Source organism: Sander lucioperca, chromosome 5, assembly GCF_008315115.2.
Source record: "Sander lucioperca isolate FBNREF2018 chromosome 5, SLUC_FBN_1.2, whole genome shotgun sequence".
NCBI lineage: Eukaryota > Metazoa > Chordata > Actinopteri > Perciformes > Percidae > Sander > Sander lucioperca.
Genome location: NC_050177.1, coordinates 15,477,263 through 15,484,616, shown reverse-complemented (window position 1 = coordinate 15,484,616; position 7,354 = coordinate 15,477,263). Strand labels below are relative to the sequence as shown.

Genomic DNA, 7,354 nt, shown 5'->3' with positions numbered 1-7,354 from the left:
ACCAATCTTAATTCCTGGACTCATAACCCTATTAGGAGGAGGCTCACAAAATGTGGTGACTTTTGACTACTATGGGGGCGCTATAATCACAGGAAGTAGGCTCATATCTCAGCAACACATTCACGTATCGAAACCAAACTTGGTACATGGACTTGGGACCCCATCCTGAGGAAGCACAATACATTTGGAGTCTTTTGACCACTAGGGGGCACTATAATCACAGGACGTAGGCTCATATCTCACTAACGCGTTCATGTATCGAAACCGCACTTTGTACAGGGACTGGATTGTGAGAACGCACAAGGTCATTGGTGTAATTTGGCCTCTAGGGGCACTGTAACAAAGTAAATGAGCTGATATCTCAGCCATTCTTTATCAAATTGCTATCAAATTGCCATCAAACATGCTGTGAGTGCTTGCTCATGCCATGGCCCCCTCATTGCTGCTTGCAGCTATACTTCTGTTCAGATGTTTTACTTTCTCCGGTTCTGATTTGACATGTGTTTTTATTTTTATTTGTTTTTTATATTTAACATCAGGCAGAGGGACAAAATGTGAACACTAGCCTTTTGGCACATTAACAGGGGTGTTGATCAATGTGCATTTACTCTGACAATTACTGAATGAAAGAAATCAAACTTAAAACACACTCACACTTCCTGAGACCAGGTTTCAACCTCTGTGGTCCACCATGGTCCACCCTGCAGGAAGAAATAGTCACAATCAACTTCATACACCTTCACTCAGATCCTCCATTAAACATGAACCAGAGTTCCTTGGTTAGTGGCAGAGGAACTGTTTTGTCCATCTGTCCATACCTGAGAGTTTCCAGTCTCCAGTTAGGATCCTTAAGTCCTGCTGACAGCAGCTCCACTCCTGAGTCTCCAGGATGATTATAGCTCAGGTCCACCTCACTCAGATGGGAGTGATTGGAGCTCAGAGCTGAGGCTAGAGAAATACAGCCTTTCTCTGTGATCAGACAGCCTGACAGACTGCAAAAACACACACACACACACACACACACACACACACACTCACACACACACACACACACACACACACACACACACACACACATGCACGCGTTAGACGCATTAGATGCTCATAACAGCAACAACTGTCAGTGATGGAGAATAGTGTTCTGAAGTCATGTAATAAACCTGCTCTTTGTATATCCAAGTGAAATGTCTGTTTCATGAACAGAAACACTATCCTGGTGACAAGCTCCAGAGTCAGCGAACCCCTTCAGTAGGATATTGCTGCCACATCTAATACAGAATCATGAAAAGGACTAAAGAGACTTAATATTTAACTTCTTACTAAGGTCCAGCTCTTTCAGACTAGAGGATTAGAAGCTGAGAACTGAGGCCACTGTGTCCATTCAATAATTATTCTATGAAGAAAATAAGAACTCATGAAACAGCTGAACACCAACCTGAGAGTTTCCAGTCTGCAGTGTGAACTATTCAATCCAGCAGACACCAGCTCCACTCCTGAATCCTGCAGGTCGTTGTCACTCAGGTCCAGCTCTCTCAGACTAGAGGACTGGGAGCTGAGAACTGAAGACAGAGCTTCACAGCTTCTCTCTGTCAGGTTACAGCCACTCAGTCTGAAGAGGAATCAGCAACACATAAGAAAATAATTAGAAGAAAACGTTGTTAGGAAGAAGAAAAACTATATTTAATCTGGTTGGTTCTGTGTGCACCTACAGAGCTTTGTTGGAGGCTTTGACCACCGGCAGCAGCCTCAGAAGAGCCTCCTCTGAAGCAGAGTATTTCTTCAGGTCAAACACGTCAAGATCTTTCTCTGATGACAGTAAGATGAAGACCAGAGCTGACCACTGAGCAGAAGACAGTTTATCTGTGGAGAGACTTCCTGAACTCAGGTACCGTTGGATCTCCTCCACTAGAGAACCATCATTCAGTTCATTCAGACAGTGGAACAGATTGATGCTTCTCTCTGTAGACAAGTTCTTATTAATCTTCTTCTTGATGTACTCGACTGTTTTCTTGTTTGTCTCTGACATACTTCCTGTCTGTCTCAGAAGACCTTGTAGGAGTTTCTGATTGGTCTCCAGTGAAAGACCCAGGAGGAAGCGGAGGAACAAGTCCAGGTGTCCATTTGGACTCTGTAAGGCCTTGGCAACAGCGCTCTGGTAGAAACGTGTTGATTTGTCTCTGAAAAGTTTAGACCAGGTTGTTTTCCATTTCTCCAATAGCAGATTGACTCCAGAATTAGTGAATGTCAGGTGGACATGAAGAGCAGCCAGAAACTCCTGAACACTCAGATGGACAAAGCAGAACACATTGTCCTGGTACAGTCCTCTCTCCTCTTTAAAGATCTGTGTGAACACTCCTGAGTACTTTGAGGCTGCTGTGATATCGATGCCACACTCTGTCAGGTCTGATTCATAGAAGATCAGGTTGCCTTTCTGCAGCTGCTCAAAAGCCAGTTTTCCCAGAGACTCAATCATCTTCCTGTTCTCTTCACTCCAGTGTGGATCCTTCTCAGATTTTCCATCATACTTGACATTCTTCCATTTGGACTGAACCACCAGGAAGTGGATGTACATCTCAGTCAGGGTCTTGGGCAGCTTTCCTCCCTCGCTGGTCTTTAATACCTTCTCCAGAACTGTAGCAGTGATCCAGCAGAAGACTGGGATGTGGCACATGATGTGGAGGCTTCGTGAAGTCTTGACATGGGAGATGATTTTGCTGGCCTGCTCCTCATCTCTGAATCTTTTCATGAAGTACTCCTCCTTCTGTGGGTCGGTGAACCCTCTGACCTCTGTCACCATGTCAACACACTCAGAAGGGATCTGATTGGCTGCTGCAGGTCGTGTGGTTATCCAGAGGCGAGCAGAGGGAAGCAATTTCCCCCTGATGAGGTTTGTCAGCAGCACATCCACTGAGGAGGACTCTGTAACATCAGTCAGGATCTCAGCGTTGAGGAAGTCCAGAGGAAGTCGACACTCATCCAGACCGTCAAAGATGAACACAACCGGGAACTCTTCAAACCTGTAGATTCCTGCTTCTTTGGTTTCACTAAAGAACAAATGAACAAGTTCCACCAAGCTGTACGTTTTCTCTTTCAGCACATTCAGCTCTCTGAAAGTGAATGTAAATGTGAACTGGATGTCCTGGTTGGCTTTGTCTTCAGCCCAGTCCAGAGTGAACTTCTGTGTTAAGACTGTTTTCCCGATGCCAGCCACTCCCTTTGTCATCACTGTTCTGATTGGTTCATCTCTTCCAGGTGGGGTTTTAAAGATGTTTTCACATGTGATTGTTGTTTCTGGTCTGTCTGGTTTCCAGGATGCTGTTTCAATCTGTCTGACCTCATGTTCAACATTGACCTCTTCAGTCTCTCCCTCCATGATGTAGATCTCTGTGAACATCTGATCCAGAAATGTTTTATTTCCAGCTTTAGCAATCCCCTCAAACACACACTGGAACTTCTTTTGTGATTTGGATTTGACTTTTTGCTGACACGCAGCAAGAATATCTGAAAACATAAAACAATGAAATCCATGAGGGGTTGTTGCACATTTCTGTTTTTCTGAAATCTATTTAAGAGATTAACTTATTTAAAATGACTTATTATTCCTCAACAACAACTGATATGTTGTGTGTCCAAGTCATGCATCCATGAACTCTGTGGTCTCCAAAGAAACCAGAAGATGTATGACTTAATTACAGAGGGATGGGAATTAATATTGTCAAAGCTGTTTCTCTCAGTGGCATCAGTTTGTACAATTGTTAACCAGAAGAGCCAGCAAAAACTGGATTGTCTGACTCTGTTTCATCAACTGTTGTTCTTGGAGACACTTTACATTTTATGTCTGTGGTAGATGTGTGTTTGGTAACTTGTTCTGTTGTTGTAAGCACAATATATACGTCTATCTTTGTAGATTAGAGGGAGACATTTCCTACAAAGCTACTGTTTGTTGAATACATTGTGATATCTTTTATTTTTTGTTACATCCATTTTCTATTTCATAATGTTATATATACAGTATATTATATAAGATGACTTACCTGCAGGTTCTGAGATGGTGTTTGATAAATTCTTCACTAGCTCATTCTGATTTATCTTCACTAAAACTATTCTGGTCACTTTAATGGTGTTCATACTGTAGGTCGAGAACATTTGGTCCACTGTCTTCAGCCTGTTTACATTCTCCAGTTTGCTCTTTGGGATTGCTGGGAAATCTTCAAGGCCCCCATTCAGCTGTAGGTACCACTGAAATTTTTCTAAGTCCTCAGCTCCCAAATGTTCTAAAGTTCTTAAGACAACCTCTTGAGGCGTTGCCATCTTTTGTCCCTGCAAAGAGCCAAAACAAACCAAAAAAACATTGTCACCTCATATACCTCTGTTACCTTCACTTTCTACATCTTTTTATAGCTCCCCCCCTAAGACGTTGGTATTTTCCAAGCTTCTCATATTCATTCTTCAATTTCAATTCAAATTGTATTTATATTGTCAAATCATAACAGAAGTTTATCTCAAGTCACTTCACAGGTGGAGTTTATACCCAATAATTCCCACCCAAGATCAGGCATTTGGTGCGACAGTGTCGAGTTCAGTCTGGATCTGGAAGTCCTACAGGATCTTGGATATACTGTATAAGATAAAATATAATATGTGAAAGAAAAATTAAATATGTGTCTTTGTAATATGACAGCCTGAATTGAGAATGTTTCTCTGATTGTTGACTCCTGTAAGGTTAATTATTGTACGAATAAAATGGAATGAGTTTCAAAGAACCTGCTAAACCGGTTGTGCATTTTTATTTTGTGTTTTGTTGTGTTTTGTTTCTGATTAATTTGCCCAACCCTCTTTATGACAAACGTATTTACTGAAGTTGAATCACACAGATGCAGGAGGCATTTACTCTGCTTCCCCATGAAAAGCCATGTTTAAGACTGTTTATTATTTACCATCGACCTTTAATGTACATTTTACATAGGAGAAATATACTGGCATGCAGTTCATATTTTATCTAATTTATCTAACTATTATTATATCTATGATATATATCTAATTTGTATTTGCATAAACTGAATGAAGCAGCATACTCAAACAATGGTGCACAGTATAGCACATATAGATATTCAAATGATGACTACACCAATTTTATCACACACAAGTTAAAGTGGTTGCTACACAGTATCTGATTGTGTATTAGCAATGCTCCAAAAACTAAAGAAAGTTGTTACAGTGTATGTATAGGAAGACATGAGAGGCCTTCAAAACGTCAGGTTTCCATCTGTTGTTGTTGCTTCAGCTGTAGTTACAGACTGACGCCACCAGGTGGAGACATTACACCAGGAATATACACTGGTGCTCTTAAGTTTACACACCTTGGCCATACTATGAAATATGCTTTCTGACTATAGTCATTTGTCCTAAAATACAGACACTTGGGCAGTGTCTGTCAACGTCAGATAAATTTCAGTTAAAACAAACTTGTTGCTATGTTTTTGCGGGGCTGAACGTGGCCATGTTGTGGTTATGAAAGAGGAGAGATTGGATGACCAAGGAGGTTGATACATTTGCAGCTTATTTTCTTTTTTCTTGCACATATTGTACAATAGTTCCTGATAATTTAGCTGCAATATATCTCTTCTCTGTAGAACCTTGTGTTTAAGTGTGTTTCTGTGTTTGAGTGTGTTTTTGTGTGTGTGGCCACACCTCACTATGAAATATGCTGTATGACTGGTTGGACTATATGACTATAGTCATTTGTCACCACTCAACCATATGCAAACAGGTGACAGGTGAGGATATCACAGCAGATTGTTGGAGGGGGTTGGCCAGGTCCAGCCTGTTCTCACTCCCAACTCGTCAAATACAGACACTTGGGCAGTGTCTGTCAGCGTCAGATACGTTTCAGTTAAAAAAACGTGCCCATGTTGTGGTTTTGAAAGAGGAGAGATTGGGTTACCCAGGAGGTTGATACATTTGCAGCTTATTTTCTTTTTTCTTGCACATATTGTACACTAGTTCCATGCAAGAAGATGGCTCCGGTCTGTGTGTCTTGGCTGTGTTTTGATGTTTGCATGGCTTATACTGAATATGGATACTGTTGATGTGTAACTGTGCTGTACCATGCTAAAGTTTACTAAAAAGAGGTATAAAAAAATCATCTTTTGGAAATTGATCTTAATGACTTAATTAAAACAATGAGTAAAAATCCAACCTTTAAGGACACCAACTTTCTTTGTGAATGAATAATGTATCGTACATAAATAAATGTTCTTCCTTAAAGGTCCCATGACATGATGTTTTTTGGATGCTTTTATACAAGCCTTAGTGGTCCCCTAATACTGTATCTGAAGTCTCTTTATATAGACCTTAGTGGTCCTCTAATACTGTATCTGAAGTCTCTTTATATAGACCTTAGTGGTCCCCTAATACTGTATCTGAAGTCTCTTTTATATAGACCTTAGTGGTCCTCTAATACTGTATCTGAAGTCTCTTTATATAGACCTTAGTGGTCCCCTAATACTGTATCTGAAGTCTCTTTTATATAGACCTTAGTGGTCCTTTAATACTGTATCTGAAGTCTCTTTTATATAGGCCTTAGTGGTCCCTAATACTGTATCTGAAGTCTCTTTTATATAGACCTTAGTGTCCCCTAATACTGTATCTGAAGTCTCTTTATATAGACCTTAGTGGTCCTCTAATACTGTATCTGAAGTCTCTTTTATATAGACCTTAGTGGTCTTTTAATACTGTATCTGAAGTCTCTTTTATATAGGCCTTAGTGGTCCCTAATACTGTATCTGAAGTCTCTTTATATAGACCTTAGTGGTCCCTAATACTGTATCTGAAGTCTCTTTTATATAGGCCTTAGTGGTCCCCTAATAGGGGGGTGTGGCCTTGACCAACTGCCACTTTGCTCGTTTGAAAGCCATGATGTCTCTGTCTTTCTCATGGGGGGGTCAAATTCTCTGGGTGGGCAAAGCAGAGAAAGGGGAGGTAACCTTGATCCTTATGACCTCATAAGGAGCAGATTCCAGATCGGCCCATCTGAGCTTTCATTGTCTCAAAGGCAGGGCAGCATACCCAGGGCTCGGTTTACACCTATCACCATTTCTAGCCACTGGGGGACCATAGGCAGGCTGGGGGAACTCATATTAATGTTAAAAATCCTCATAAAGTGACATTTTCATGCCATGGGACCTTTAAAATACAGGGGGCATGAGTAAGTACACCCCTATGTTAAATTTCCACAGAGGCAGTTTATTTTTAAAGGCCAGATATTTCATGGCTCCAGGATACTATGCATCCTCATAAAGTTCCCTTGGCCTTTGGAATTAAAATAGCCCTACATCATCACATACCCTTCACC

General features: G+C 41.0%; 1 pseudogene; it reads right to left on the bottom strand.

Moving 5' to 3' along the window:
• Positions 1-313: 313 nt before the first annotated feature.
• LOC116036682 overlaps positions 314-7,354 on the bottom strand; it is a 21,213-nt pseudogene continuing 14,172 nt past the window's right edge.